Source organism: Myotis daubentonii, chromosome 6 (genome assembly GCF_963259705.1).
Source record: "Myotis daubentonii chromosome 6, mMyoDau2.1, whole genome shotgun sequence".
In the NCBI taxonomy this organism is placed as follows: domain Eukaryota; kingdom Metazoa; phylum Chordata; class Mammalia; order Chiroptera; family Vespertilionidae; genus Myotis; species Myotis daubentonii.
The window spans coordinates 17,037,328-17,053,650 of NC_081845.1; the positions used below are offsets into that span (position 1 = coordinate 17,037,328).

General features: G+C 40.4%; 1 long non-coding RNA gene across 1 annotated transcript in view; it reads right to left on the bottom strand.

Moving 5' to 3' along the window:
* The window catches only part of LOC132236430 (uncharacterized), a 99,302-nt gene extending 90,417 nt beyond the window's left edge, over positions 1-8,885 (bottom strand). Inside the window, exon 1 of the long non-coding RNA XR_009453308.1 lies at positions 8,633-8,885. This is a non-coding gene — a long non-coding RNA (uncharacterized LOC132236430). The remainder of the gene's footprint in view (positions 1-8,632) is intronic.
* Between the last annotated feature and the right edge of the window lie 7,438 nt (positions 8,886-16,323).

A 16,323-nucleotide genomic window follows, 5' to 3' on the forward strand; every position in this document is an offset into this window, starting at 1 on the left:
ACCTCTTAGTTTATGGGTCAATGCTCAACCACTGAGCAACACCAGCCAGGCTAGAGAGTCATGTCTTCTTTGTATAACAATTTTCCTCCATATCAATACTATTATTTTTATTATTAGGCAAAAAATTATTCTTAGAAAAGTGGTTCCTTTTCAGTAAAAGTTCAGTTCCGCTTCCTCTTAAATCAACATCAGAAAATGAATTGTTAAAAATTTGTTAAACATCAGTATACTTTCAGGGAAAATAACAGCATTTCAACTTGAGGATGGACTTAAGCTTAGATATGCAAACCTAGGTAATGTTGCATGATCTTTAATCATTCAATTTTCCAAACATAGTCAAGATGATCACCTTAAATAAGTTTAAAAATAAACTTTATTTATCTTTTAAAAAGCCTGGTCAGCGTGGCTCAGTGGTTGAGCATCAACCTATAAACCAGGAGGTCATGGTTTGATTCTCAATCAGGGCACATGCCCAGGTTGTGAGCTTGATCCCCAGTGTGGGGCATGCAGGAGGAAGCCAATCAGTGATTCCTCTCATCATTGATGCTTCTATCTCTCATTCTCTCTGTCTCTGAAATCAATAAAAATATTTTTAAATGGAAGCAATATAGTTATCTACCTCCTTGCTTCTCTATTTAAACACTCATCTATGCTCATTTGCTTCTCCATTCCTCTGCTTATACAGAATAATAATAACATGCTTACCTAAAGAATCCATTTATATGTTTAGTTAGTGAAGTAGCGTAATAACTGAGAGTCTGAAGAATTAGGTCTAGTTTCAGCTCTGATGCTAACAAATATATTCTCCATTCTAAGAAAGACTGAGAAATAACAAGATGCTTAATTTCTTTGAAAAACAAGAATATAAAACTAGATGCTCAAAAATTCCTTCTTTTTATGAAATTCTGATTCTATACCAATCTCCATCAATGGGACCTAGATTCTACTCTAAGTATAAAAAGGCAATAATTGTACTGATTTAATTGCACTTAATTAAAAATGTTTATGGCAATGGCTTAGTTTTGGAAACTTACACCCAAATAGAACACACTTTTAAACAGCATCGCAAAGAAGTCCATATAAAGGATTGAAATTGTCAACTATTAGGTCTATAAACCTTCTACTTTGGAAAATTAGAATGTGTGACTATTGAATGTGGGCCACTGAATTTTCACATAAAGACAATTCATGGATATAAGTGCGTATCTATTCATTCAGCCGGTGCGCTCATTTGTGGCACCACAAATGCAAGGTTTTTAGCTGCATTGGAGTACAAACACACAGGGGAAACAGAGAATAAAATTTTTTTAATTTAAGAGAGCAAATGACACCATCATTGCTTTCAACAGTATAATCCACTATAAAAGGACTTGGATCAATTACAGGATTGATATGGCATATGGCAAATGCTGTTCTTTTAAGGGAAAAATGCAAACTATGGAGACTGGGAATCAGGAACCAATCAAGGGACTATCTGAAAAATGAAACAAACATCTAGTTTGCTGATCAGAACCAGCACCCAAGGATTATTGTGGAGAAGTCATTGAAATCATCAATCAGGTCTCAGGAGAGTAAAAATGACAACCTGGATGAAGAATAGAGAGAGGGACTGCACAACAAAAGTCTCATGAGGGAACCATTAGAGTCCTGAAGTCCTTTCTTCAGAACTTCAGGCCTCCGGGGTCAGCTTTCTTCTCTCTGCAGCTCCCTGGCAAATGGAATCAGCCAGGTTCTTTCTCACTCTTCCCAAATTCAGACTTCGGAGATCTGGAGGCACAGTGATACCCAAAGAGAGAATGGACTGCTTTCTCTGTGCTTGTAGATCTCCTCTTTTCCTGACACACTCCAAAGGCCTTTAATAATGAAATCACTTAAAAATGACAGCACATGCTGAGTTTTGTGCATGATATTACTGCTGCCAGAACTTTATTGGGATTAAAGCTTTTACCTACCTAGGTATTTTACCTAAATATTTGTTTGGGGTTGGGGGAAGCCCCAGTTTTTTATATAGCACGTTTAGTTTATTTTATTATTTTGTTCATTATATAAGAATTAATCATGTCCTCTAAAACATAAATACAGAACAAGAGCCTATTTACAACAGTCTCTCTCTCTCTCTCTCTCCAGTTTTCTACACTGGATGCTAAAGCTACTTTTCACATATCCTCCTTTTATTGAGCCAAATTATTATTCAAGTTGGTTTCCTGTTGCTAACCAACGGTCTCTCAATATATAGAAAATGCACTCAATGTTTCACCTAAGATAGCTATTAAAAGTTTATATGTGAAGCCCACTTCTCCACTGATTTCCATGTTCAACTTAGAACTCTGTTTCCTCTGTATTAAAGGGAGTGAAAAGGGATCCCTAACAGCCGACCCAGGCCCACCCTGGCTAGATAGGAAGGCAGCAGAAGCTAAGTGGCCCCACAGGAGTTAACAATAGAGGAAGCTCATAGCCCTCTCCTATCAAGGCTGGCTGGGCTTGAGACAGAGACCCCTAACCCTGAGTTCCCCTTTTCTCTGAGAACCTGAAAATCGCATTTCTCATTCTGACCATAGCATGGACACTGCTTTACCCCGTCCTCCTTCTTCCACTTGCTGGCAAGAATGGGAAGGACTTGGAAATCCCAGGAGAACAGAAGCCACCAGCTCTATCCTCTTCCCCCTTGTGAGGCTCAGAGGCATATAGGTGTTGTGTCCAGCTAGCCTCCTCCTCAGACTATAGTCCCAGAAGAACAAAAATGTGCTCACTTATCTAACAATTATTTAACAACTACTATATGCCAGAAATCACGCCAGGCAGATATGATGGTGAGCAAAGCAGATGTGCTCTGGGCCATCAAGAAGCTTGCAATCGAGTGAGGGAGCTGACCATTAGGCAACAAATAACTTAAATTAAAAAAATCATTCAAAATTAGTAAGTGCCAGGAAGAAATATTAAAAATATCATCAGGATATAAGATTTCAAAATACATTTCTCAGTATTGCCTTCATCCACTGTTATCAAAATCCAGTAACATAATATTATTTTTTTTCATTTCTATATGTAAGAAGAATTGATAAATTTTGTAGGATATTAATTTCCAACTAATTTGACCTTGCCAGCTCCCACAAACAATGTCTACATTCTAACAGCTTGTTCGTTCACTAGTTCTGAAACACACTTCCCTGGATAATTACCTTCAGTTTTAGGAAGCTGCCCTCTTTATTTGCATCTGAATGGGGTGACAATAAACCTTGTAAACAGTCATTTTCCAATACTCATATATGCTCTTGAAATGTGTAAACTAGCAAATATTTTAAATCAATTTTTTTTAATAAAAGGAATCCTTATTCAACCCAGAAAGATCCAAAGTAACAAACTTTGGAAGTCCATATATACTGATACATGTATACAAGTAATCTTTGTCTCCTTTTCAAAGTAGAAAAATCAACACTAATAAAAGAGAAAAATGGTAATTGGCATACGAGCTACCCTTTTCATTGGCTAATCAGGGCTATATGCAAATTAACTGCCAACTAAGATTGGCAGTTAACTGCCAACAAGATGGCAGTTAATTTGCATATGTAGGCACAATGCAGGGAGGCGAAAGGGAAAGCAGGAAGAAGCCCCCTGCCACTGACAGTGATTGGAAACCCAGGGGGGAGCTAAGAGCTGGGGGGCAGGGCAAAGGCGGCCCTGGGGCCGCCTTTGCCCTGCCCCCCAGCCATGATCGGAGAATCAGGTGCCTTTGCCGCCCTGGCCAGTGATAGCAGGAAGTAGGGGTGGAGCCAGCGATGGGAGCTGGGCACGGTCGAAGCTGGCAGTCCCGGGAGCTAGGGGCCCCTTGCCTGGGCCTAAAGCGAAGCCCACGATCGTGGGGCCGCTGCAGCTGCAGGTCCCCGCTGCCCGGGCCGGACGCCTCAGCCAGAGGCGTCAGGCCTGGGCAAGGGGCCGATCCTGTGATTGGAGGGTGATGGGGGTCAACGCCTGAGGGCTCCCAGTATGTGAGAGGGGGCAGGCTGGGCTGAGGGACACTCCCCCCTGTCCCCCGCCCCCCCACACCCAGTGCACGAATTTTGTGCACCGGGCCCCTAGTAGGTAATAATAGAAGTCAAAATATTTGATTATTCAAGAGATTGTAGAAGCTTCCAGGGACCTAAGGTCCTAAGTCTCCATCTCATATCTTTTAAATATGTAATTAAATTCAGTTACACTAACTCTTCACGAGTACCATAAACTTTTTTCAAAATGTATCGATAAAGATTGCAATGCTTTCACAACTTATTGTTACCAAATCTATCACAAAGTTTTAACAGCAATGCCACTGGTAATACCAATAATAAACTCTGACTTACTGGATGTGTAATCAGAGTGAGTAAATTAGTTTTCCTAATTTGTAAAATGAGTGGATTAAGAATTATCTTACAAAACTGTGTAAAGATTAAAGATAACATGTGAAAAGTGTCTGGGACTTAAAAACACTCTAAGAATTGCTATGGGATGATGGTGAATATTACCAGATTCGGATGGTTTAATTTAGTGTCTAAATAACAGGGAAACTACCATAGGCTCCCATATGTAAATCATAACATGAAAATAAGAACATTTCCACAAAGTAATCCTTTCCATAAAGTGGGTAAAGCATTCAACAATATAGTTAGCAGAGTTAAGAAATTCCTGTATGAAGCTACGCCATTCAGGTAGAATGTGACACCTGGACTCTGAGAATGAGACAAAAGCAAATAGAATGAAAATTGAAACCAGAAAGATCTCAGGTTGTGCAACATCAGAGTCGGAGGATAAAACAAAACTGAAGGATCTTGGGTGGTTCAGCAGCGAAAGTCCTGGGTTTGGTTAGCTGACAGCCACCAGAAGAGTGAAGAAGATCTAGGGACTCCATTACAGTTCCATTGACTACTGGAAATTGTCCATTCCATCTAAAAATGAAACTAGGCTCAAATAAAAAAGACTAGTATTGTGTGCCACAGTTCTGAATGTGGTATCCTTTGATTCAATAAAATCATCTTTTCTCACAGCGATGGGAGTTGCTGCTACCAACTTGCATGGGATTGAGTCAACCAGAGAAGAAGGCAGAGCTCCTATCAGCAGTTTAATCTATTTTTCTTGTTCACTCTTCAAATGACATTTATCCCAAATGGCATTAAGCTTTGTACGAGAGTTCAGTTTGGGTTGCTAATTGGTATGAACTTCTTCAAGTTATTTTCAGAAACCAAGATTCTGCCCTTTGGCAATATAACCAACTAACGCATTCTGCATTTGGGACACAGTCACTAGTTTCTTTAAAATTGTTTATTTGTTACTTAAAATTATCTATAAAGACAGTCTTCATTCTCTAAAAACTTGAAAAGTATTTCTTTTGCAAAGTGTATCACATATGCTATGCATACAGAATTCTTTAAATAAGATGAGGTTAATGCACAGTCTTAACATTAAAAAATATCTGACTCTGTGTAGCATGGTCTCCAAATGTGTGAAAAAACAGCAACATGTGGACTTGTCCTTACCATCATGAAATGCTTAAGAACTATCCATCAAGCACTTGAATCTCAACTGGATGCCACGAACTTGCATATTAAAATGTGCCTTTTGTTTTCAAGGAACTCCCTTGTTCTGAGGAATTTATAAGTTGGCAAGGAGACATCATCAGAATTCAAATATACATATAATCTGCGTATGTACAATGTATGTGTATGTCTGTCTATCTGTCTCAAAAGTCAATATATAGAAAATAAACAACCAATTTTAAAAATGGATAAAAGATTGAAACAGATACTTTGCCAAATATTTATGAACAGCAAATAAGCACATGAAAAGATGCTGTTCATCATGAGACAATTAAGGCTGGAGACGGATTTCCCAGCTCTGGTCTGCTCAATTTTACCAGAGCCCAGGTTCTTCTAATACTTAGACTTTTTGTCAGAACAGCACATAGCCCAGGCAGAGCAAATATTGACAAAATGAGACCATTAACTTTATCAGTTTAATAAATGATCATCATGTTGCTGCTAAGTAGAGAGGTAATTTTTTGGTTAAATTTAAAATGATATACTGCATATAATAAACAGTATGTATTTGATGATGTATTGGCTTTTTAAACTTTCAGAGATATATTCTATTTGAACAGAGAAAGGATTGTGTTGTGTTGCAATAGATGCTGTTGGTGACTTTCCTGTATCATACCAGCCAGGGCGCCCATTCCCCCAACTGCAGCCAGTGCTGAGCTAAGGGCATAGACCTGTTACATTCTCCAGAAACTGGCTCTGGGCTGACTGGAGCCACTTCACAAGGAAGCCTCAGAAGTTTCCACCACCACCAGTACCATCACACCCATACCTTACTCCCAACCCCAGCAGTTGACCAAAGAGTCATAGGAAGATGCAAAAGCCTGGCCCCTTTGCTTCAAAGTAGGGCAAGTCTGCAGTGAGATTTAAACTTCCCACAATGAGACCAAGGATCACATCCTGGCCCGACTCCTTCCCCTCCTTATTCTGCTTCACAATGGTTTTCTGAGAAATGCGCCTCAGTCACTCACATAAACTGAATCCCTGTCTGAGGAAACTCTTGAGGCAACCTCACTAAGACAACTTCATTAGAGTTACCTGCTTTACATCTTATCTACTGAATGTTTTTAAATAGTTTTCTACTCATTACCCACCAAACTACACAATGTTTTTATTCTGAAAATAGTCTTACAGGTCCTACAGGCACAGTGACTGGTCTAGGGATAGACTCTTGATCCTACCTGGACCACACATAACCCTCCACATCATTGGCAAAGCATGAGAGCCAACAATAAGCATGGAACTGGGCCGGGCCAGAGAGCTCCCCCAAAATATTGACATTACAACTTAGAGAACAGGACAAAGTTGAGAAATATATGCTATCATATATTTCAGAATAGAAGCTTTCAGTCTGGTCTCGGAGGAAGAACTCTCTCTCCTAGATGTCAAAATTCCACCTAATCTTGGCCCTCCATCCTGTTTCTACCATGTTTCCTGAGAAATCCCATCTCAACCCTAGCTCTTCAATTCTTCATTCTCTAAACGGACCCTTTCCCTCAGCCTACACAAGCATGCCCATTCTTCGATCACCCAGAAAACCCCTTTACTCTATGCTGTGTTCTCCAGTTCTCCTCTCTCCCAAATTACAAACCTGATCTACTCACCTTCACAAGTGAGCTCACCCACATTTCACCTTTGACTAACCAACTATAATCTGGTAATTGACAAACTTTTATCCAGGCCAGAACTCTGCCCACTGCTTCAGAATCGTAAGTCCAATACCTCCTTACACCTCAATATCTTAATTTACATGTTAGAGCCAACATGTCTATAATTGAGTTAACCAACTCTTTCATTCCAAACCTGCTCTTCTTTCTGTATTCCTTACCTCACTTTCTATCACTGTCATCCACTATTTACCCACGCTATCCAAATGTGCCCTAGTCCTCCTAACTGACTTTCTAAATACATATCAAATCTGTGTGCCTGCCTTCCACCTCTTCACCTAGACCACTGCAGGGACTACGTAAATCAGGCCTCCCTCAGCTCCATCCTCCACTGCTGTAACAACCTCCTAACAAATGCAAATATGACCATGCCATTCTCTGCCAAAAAATCTGTCATTATTTCATGGATCTAAATGAAACCAAATTAGTGTTTCTGAGCATATTGAGATTCACCAACTAATAGAGACACTAGTAATTCTCAAACCAAATGGATTTCTTTTTCTTTTGACCAGTTAGAATTTCCCATGGTACCTTTGTCTTCCATTAGAAAGCCAGAAAGAATAACTATGCCCAGCTTTTATCCATCAAAGTCTAACCATGTTTTTGTTCCTTTCCGATTCCAACTGTATGTCCCTCTCTTCATAAAGTTTAGAGAACAGCATCAATTTGGAAATGAAGAAATGGTTTGGCACAAGAACAAAACTCATATGAATATAGGGTATAAAATGTGGATCAATACAAAATATTCAGTAGGGATGAGAAGGTCCAGTATCCAATATATTTGGTCTTGGCCAAACACAGCTTTCTATGAAAACCTCAAAAAATGCTTGAAAAGTTTCCATAAAATGGATTGAAAAAGCTCTACAGACTTCAAAGTTCTGTTTAAAATGTTTTGATGAGTTATGTGTAAATGAACATGCAAATTAAATTTCCATCTGAGTCCACATGCTCTTAAAACATCGAGGGGAAAGTGCTTTGCAAAACATGCTCTGGGTTTTTCTGAACTCAAAGAAGTTTGCAATATTCAACAAACCTAATGTGCCATTATCCATCTCTTCATCGGTGTCCTCACTAATTCAAAGCATGGTCGCTAGGCAGCAAGTGTCAGTATGAAAGGGTATGCAAAGGATTAAAATAAATGGAGACTGATTTTCTGCTCATCCAAAGGAGAGGGTGACTATCTTGGAACTATGAAAATTTTACTTGATAGATTACTGATTTAATCAACAAGTATATTTTTAAGCGCCTACTATATACCAGGGTCCATGAGGGAATCGAAGAGTTACATGGTTCTTTCCTTGATTTTTCTGGGAGACAGAAAATAATACTTTTTGCAACCTGGTAGAGAGTGTCCAAATGCACCCCAGCTATGGGGAAAAAATAAAGAAAATGTTCACTTACACACATTCTCCAGCCTACAGAGCAAGAAATAGGCATACTGTGCCTGATGGACTCCTGAGGTAGTTGGGCTGGAAACCACATCCTCAGCCCTGTTCAGCATCTGCTGGTCCTGTATGTTCTGGATCTCAGTATCTCAGCTTCCTGGCTAGAGCATCCCAGCTTGTCACTGGAGTTATGGAAAGTTCAGATTGCCAAATACTGTTGACTGCCTCAAATGGAGAACCATCTGGCTTAGAAATCCACTTTGTCTGCAGTCAGCCTGGTGACAAAACCAAGAGATACATAAATTAAGGCTTTCTAGCTTTTAAATAAAAGTTACCAGTTCCCCTTTGTTGAACATGCTGGTCAAAATTCCCTGTTACTCAAGATCTTGGTCCCAAAGTCATATGAGAATCTGCCCAATTCAAACATGGCTGCTACTAATTAATATTTTTTAAAGGTCCCAAGCTAATCTACATTTTCCTGATTAGAAATAAAATGTGATCATCTCACTGTCCCCCAGTGGGGGACAGAAAGGAAACAAAAATGATTACAGGATATGGAGCCCTTTGGTTATAGGCATTTTGAGAGCAGGGACCTCATGTTCTTTTTTTTTTTTAATGCTTTCCTATAATGCCTGATTCAAAAGCCACCATTTATTAAGTAACAAAAACCCCCAACACTAAAATCAAGGCTAAAGAGGGAAGGGCAGAATAGTAGAGAAGATTGGGAAGGGGCATCTGAGAGGGAGGACTCCCTGGTGACAAAATACAACCTTCTCATCTTCTCCGGGTTTGTACTTTATTAGTCATTTTTGGCAAGGTAAGAATGAGACCATTCCCTATTGAGTGAAGCTACACATTTCGCTCCAAATCTCTAACATCCCCTGGACAGATTGAAAACAAACATGACAAGAGATTGAATGAAGGGAAAGAGACCTTGCTCTAGTAGTGTGGGTTGTTGCTATCAGTTCTTTCTTCAGCAACTGTCCCAGGGCGATTGAGTTACATTACATGTTGTGGGAATGAATTGTTATGCTGGCAGCAGCCTTATGTTAGAGAAACTCTTCCCTAGATCAAGGGTTGCAAAATTGAACAAGAAGAAAAATGCATAAAAAAAAATCTTCCAGAATGTGGAGGCTTTATTATTTCCATTTTGAATGGTGTTGCATCTTTGCCACAAATTTCAAGGTCACATGCTGAATTCTCAATGTTTGACCTGCTTCTGAGCTTCACAGAACAAAGACTCACCAAATCAGACTTTCCCAGGACATAAATTATGTCCAGGGAGTAAATCAGGCACCTCTGGAAGCGGCGCTGACTTTTTTAGGCCACCAGGACAACTATAACTGAGTTACTGCTTCCGCAGAATAAGTAGACTCTTGTCTTGATCTGAAAGAGCTAATTCAGTTTCTTAAAGGGCCAAATCTAGTTTTGTTGTGTTGTTTTTCTTTTAATATACTGGAAGACTGGGTTCAACAGGATGTGCCAGAATGCTATACCTAGGGTTGCATAGGTACATGTTGGGTCAAGGCTGGACAGTCTGGTGGCCAGAGAATGTGATAAAGACTTACAATAGAGAGTCAGTGACTTTACTGATAGATATAGTCCTGAAATACTACTCTTACCGCTCTCCTTATGCCCATTTACTCATCCATTAAACACAGTGGTCCTGGGTGGGACAAGAGGAAATGAGCAAGAAGGCAAGGGTCCCAAAGCTCCAGCCTTCAGACAGTGAAAACATCAGGAGAACACTATAGCTCTATGGCCCGAGGGCTAGGAGATGTCTCTTTTCTTACCTGAGCCCTACCTTGATCACAGAAATGTTGTGGTTAATTTTCTGGTTAAATAAAGAATGTTAAGTACTATATATGTGCTCAACTAGTACTACAAAGGATTTACATATGCGTACATTTAATTATTTAGTAAATTATTAAAGTTTTTAGGGAAAAAACTTAATTTCAGTAATAATTTTAAATTACTGAGCACCTTTAAACATAACAATATAAAAAGAATATAAGAAAGCAACAGGATACAGTGATAATACAATTAAATTTTTGGATAAGAGTTACATATGGTGTGCTTAATGTATTCAAAAAATTATTTCAAGTGCTTTATATTTTAAAAGTTTTATTTGTTCCTTACATATAAGTACATACTCTCAGAATAATAAAATTTGAAAGGATCTAGAGATTATTTAACCTGATCCCTTATTTTGTGTCCATTGGCTTCATATAGTCCATTGTACTGTATCTGTAAATGTTTCTACTTAAAAAATATTTTAAGAGACATTCATAATTCCATGACCAAATGACCTCCATGATAAATAATATAAAGTAAGATATTAAAACACAAATCTCCCACTCCACCATCCAGAAACAGACTGGAGGCCTCCCTTTCTGACTATTTCTTATGTTTATCAAGATATCTGTACATTCAGAAAGAGAGGCGCATGTTTTTTTATCATGTTCTACCTTTTGATTCAGAAAGTGCTTTTTCAATTTATAATAAATTGTTAGAGTCATTCAAGATAAGCACAAATAGAGATTCTTCATTGTTTTAATAGTTGCATAGTACTTTATTGTATTACAGGCCATAATCTAGGTATTTATTTCTGTATTAATGAACGGCTAAATTCTTTCCTACTTTTCTCTATCACAAGCTAAACTAAAGTGAAGAATCTTACAAGTATATTTTTAAACCTTTTTCTGGGCTCTGGGTTAGATGTTGAAAGAGGAGATGCTAGATCAAAGAGCTCCCATTTTGCTCACAAAGGAACTGATGCCCCCAGGATGGGTCTATAGAGATTAGCTTGATATAAACCCAAGGGCTCCGCGCCCCAGAAATGGGGAAAGAAAAGTGAACAGAGGAAAGTGAGGAATTAGAAATCAAAGACTCATGTTTCACTCTGAGAGTTAGGAACCTGTTTGGGGTGATGTGTGTCACTATCAAAGCCTTGCTATAAAAGAGGGGTTTTGGACGGGGTCAAGAGGCTGAGGGAATGGGAGACCCACCAGGGTGAAATCAGGGAGCCCGGGCCTACCGTTTGATGGCAGCCATTGAGGACAGAGGAGGGGGAGGAATTGCAATTCAGACCAGAACAGGAGGAAGAAGAGAATGTTACAAGCAGCCAGGGGAGAAGAGCCCAGCCACACTGCAGCTTGTGAAGGCCAGACAAGAACCTGCTCTGAGGCGGCTCAGTTATTGCTCTGCTTTGTCTCCAGACCTTCAGTGAGAACTGCTACACCCCAAACCTCTGTGGTAGCAATACCTTGGGGAACAAAGCAAGAGAGAGATTGTGCCAAGTTCCAGGAGTTGCTGGCAAAGGCAGCAGAGGTTGAGTGGGGGTTGAGTGGGAAGGTGAAGGCAACAGCAGAGAAGCAACCTTGTGTTTGGCTGACCCAGAGCAGAGACCAGCCTATCTTATTCAAAAGTTCTAGAGTAGTGGTCCGCAAACTGCGGCTCGCAAGCCACATGTGGCTCTTTGGCCCCTTGAGTGTGGCTCTTCCACAAAATACCACGTGCGGGCGCGCACGTACAGTGCGATTGAAACTTTGTGGCCCATGCGCAGAAGTAGGTATTTTGTGGAAGAGCCACACTCAAAGGGCCAAAGAGCCGCATGTGGCTTGCGAGCCGCAGTTTGCCGACCACTGTTCTAGAGGAAGGTGTCCTGGGAGAGGGAGACTGAGTCCAGAACCTTCTGTTTTACTAAAAAGGGGCTTCCCCTGAAGCAGACACATGGGCCATAAATGTATAGCCCTGTAATCTTATATCTTTTTCATTTCAGCAAATGTCCCAGAAACACATTCACCTCAAAATCCAATAGCAGCTTTAAGATGATTTTTAGTCACTCATTCCCTACCGCATAGATCTTAAAGTTTAATTACCCAATCTCTGTGCTAGTTCCAATTTGCTCCTGGTACTTCTCTCTCCTGCCAGCCTCTCACCTGTGCTCAGCCCCCAGCTGCCATGCAGCCTGCCTCCTGCTGGCCTTGAGCCATGGCTCTCTTGCTGCTGTTGCTGACTGAGCTAGTCATTCTGCCAAATGCTCTGAGCAACAGCACATACCCATTTGGCATGGAGGGGGAGAAGTGAGGCATTTTTTCCCTCTATGAGATCCCTTTTTCTTGACTCTCACCTTCCTTTCCTTTCCTTCCCTCTTCTCTCTCTTCTTTCCTCCTCCTCCTCCTCCTCCTCCTTCCTCTCCTTCTCTCTCTCTCTCTCTCTCTCTCTCTCTCTCTCTCTCTCTCTCCCTCTCCCCACTCCCCACTCCCCACTCCCCTCTCCTTCCCTCCCCTCCCCTCCTTGCAGTTCCTTGCTGCTATAAGTCACAAGACAAAACAAATTTTTCCTCCAATAGCTCTCTAGGCACATATTATTCAGAAAAATATTGCCCATCCAACTTTGAGGTGGTGAAAAGACAGAAAAAGAAACTAGTGTATTCTCTAGGGAAGAACATGTCCAAAACTAAGATTCTTGCAGTCAATCCTTCCATATGTCCTTGCTAACAAAAATTGCAACACTAATTATACTGTTCCTGTTCAGCCAACGAACCCTGGAGAATATTAACTTCAACACTTTCCCACCACCAAAAAACGTCTGATTTTCAGATACTAAAAGATTGCCTTTACTAGAATTTGAGGTCAGGAAGAACAGCTCCTTCTCTTGCTTGTCCTTTATACATTAAGAGTTCAGACTCAGGGAGCAGTACTGCATACCTCCTACTATGCACTGTGCACTGTGGAGCAGGATATCTGCACTGCTCACTGCGAGCAGTGCGATCCCGGGCAATGACATGCTGCCAGGAAAATAAGAGTATTTGTGAAATGAGAGGATTTTGAGGGGCAAATGGCACACCAGAAAGTGGATAGATTCTCACCACTTGAGCATCAGTTTCTTGGTCACATGTGAAGAGTCATACCCCACTCCGGGAATTAAATACTCAGTGTGTGCAACATGAACAGTAAAATAACTGACCCATGAAGGGCGCTCAGGTCTGTGAATGCTTATTGCTTTGGCCTGTGAGGCTCTGGGATTTGTGACAGCTTGCCACATTCTCATCCTTCCCTCTTACCAGGATCTATTATATAGGGGGTCCAAAAAATGTATACACACCTTAACAATTGATAACTCACTTAATTTTCACTCCTTTTCAGGTTTAACTGATTTGCAATAATGGGTGAAGCCAGACTAAGCTTTGAACAAAGAAATTTATCCTAAAGTGCCCCTCGGCTTTTTTTTATGGGGATACATAAATGATAAAGTTTGCAGCACAAAACCGGCAGCAGTTGATGAATTGAGGGTGCACAAATACAGAACGGAAGGATTCTTGATGTTTACGATTCCATTGCTTCCCGTTATCAGCAGTGCCTGGACCAGAATGGCCATCAGTTTGAAAACAGGCATTGACACACAAAAAATTATTCATTTCTATAGATTCTTTTAAATTTTAAAAATGAACTGTATGTTAATAAACATTGGCTTTATAATCATTCAAAGTATGTATACATTTGGGGGGGGGGGACACCCTGTATTATGACAAGTGAAAACATTCTCCCTCTAGGAACTAGGGTCTCTAGACCAACAGAGCCTAACGTAAGCTGCATTTTGGAGGATGGAGCCCTATCCTCAGAAAGAATTATCTCTAAGCTGGCATCTCACAGTGTGTGATGGGACCAGAGAATCGATAATCATGTGCCAATGAGTCACATCTTTTGCTGTAAAGGGGGCCCATTGGTCCAAGGCAATGTTATGCAATATTCCGTGGTGATGAATCAAACCCTCTGTAAGTGCTCAGATAGTAGAGTTGGGCAGAATCTCTGTGGGCAGGAAACGCAAACTCATAACCCCACACACGTGTGGCTTCCAGTAAAAATGAATTGCTCTCTTTTCCAGGGTGAAAGTAATCAACTTGTTACTATTGATAAACTTACAGTGACACATCAATCACCAAAGTCCAGCGTTTACCTTAGCATTCACCCTTGGTGTTGTACATTCTATGGTTTTTGGATAAAAGTATAATGACATGTATCCATCATTTTGGTAACACACAGAGTATTTTTATTTCCCTAAAAATCTTCTATGCGCTGCCTATTCATTCCCACTCCCCATCAACCCCTCACAACTAGTGATCTTTTCACTGTCTCTATAGTTTTGCCTTTTTCAGAATGTCATAAACTTGAAATTACACAGCATGTCACCTTTTCAGATTGGATTTTTCTTTTTCACTTAGTAATATGTATTTAAGGTTTCTCTGTGCCTTTTCATGGCCCAATAGCTCATTTATTTTTAGTACCAAATAATATTCTATTGCCTGGATGTACACAGTTAATTTATCCAGTCACCTACTGAAGGAATCTTAGTTGCTTCCAAGTTTTGGCAATTATGAACAAAGTTTCCACAAGTATTCACATATAGGTATTTGTGCGGGCATAAGTTTTCAACTCTTGGGTAAATACCAATAAGCATGATTGCTGGGTTGTATGGTAAGAGACTTGGTTGTTGTCATTTGCTGATTACCAGGAAAGGAAGGAGGGTAAACTTTGGGGGCGGGAGGACTTTTTCTCATTACTGAGGCTTCTGCATGATCTTCAAGCAAAGTAGAGCCACTATATTCAAATAAGTGAAGATGCGCCATTTCTATAGCCCAGCAGATTTAAGGGAATTAGGATTTCAAAGTTCACAAATATATTTACCCAGGTATCCTCAACCCAAGTGTCAGGGCCCCACTCCCCCCCTAGTTAGGCACTGACATTGGCTTAGGAGAACTTCCAGGATATGTGTTCAACCTTCTCTGAAGCTCCACTACCCCTTTGATTAAGTCGTGAACTTGATCCTCTTCTTTGTCTGCATTTAGGGAAATCCAAGAGATTAGGATTTCTCTAAATGCTACCAAAGAGGTCCTCTAATTTTTACATTCTGCCTTGTGTTGGTAATTAATCACCCTAGCCTGTCATCATTCTCTCTTTGATGAATCAGTGGTGCTCAGCAATAGCCATCAATTCCAAAGTTCCCATAATTACAATTCCCCTCGTATTTCCCGATACCATTCAGGATACCTCCTTCCACCAAAATCCCAATTCACTTTACCACTAGTCAAAATCTCAACAGTTACACAAGTACAACCGGACATGGACTATATATATTCTATTTATATATAGCATTCAGCTAGCAAATAATTCTTTTATGAGAGTCTGGTTCCTGTGACAATTCCTGGTACCAAGTGTCTTCAACTGGGTTCCCTAAAAATAGGCTCTGAAATGGAATGTTGCATGCAAAAAATATTTCAGGACTATTCTTGAAAGAGATACCTGTCAGGATATGAAAAAGGTAGGATTGACAGGGGCAGAAGCTGATCCATGAGAGGTTACAGGTGAATTTCAGCAGATTCTATGGTGAGCTCTAGAGCTGGGATGGCCATTATAGAATTGTCCCAAAATAGAGTAAGAAGGACAGGCCTATGGATCCCTATGGAAGGCAAGCATTGATTGCAGGTATTCCCTTAGGAGGAGATGTGACCTTGGGGCAGACAGTGTCCTGCTGCTGAGGGCAATTCCCAGTGAGGAGAACAGCTTTGAGCCATCAGCATCTGTTTTCCCAGAAGCTGAGGTTGTGTACATCAGCCTTGAGGAGGGGATGTTGGCAGAACTTTACAGTATACATGACACATATATTATTTTATCTACACTACAACCATGTGCAGCCTAGAGTTTC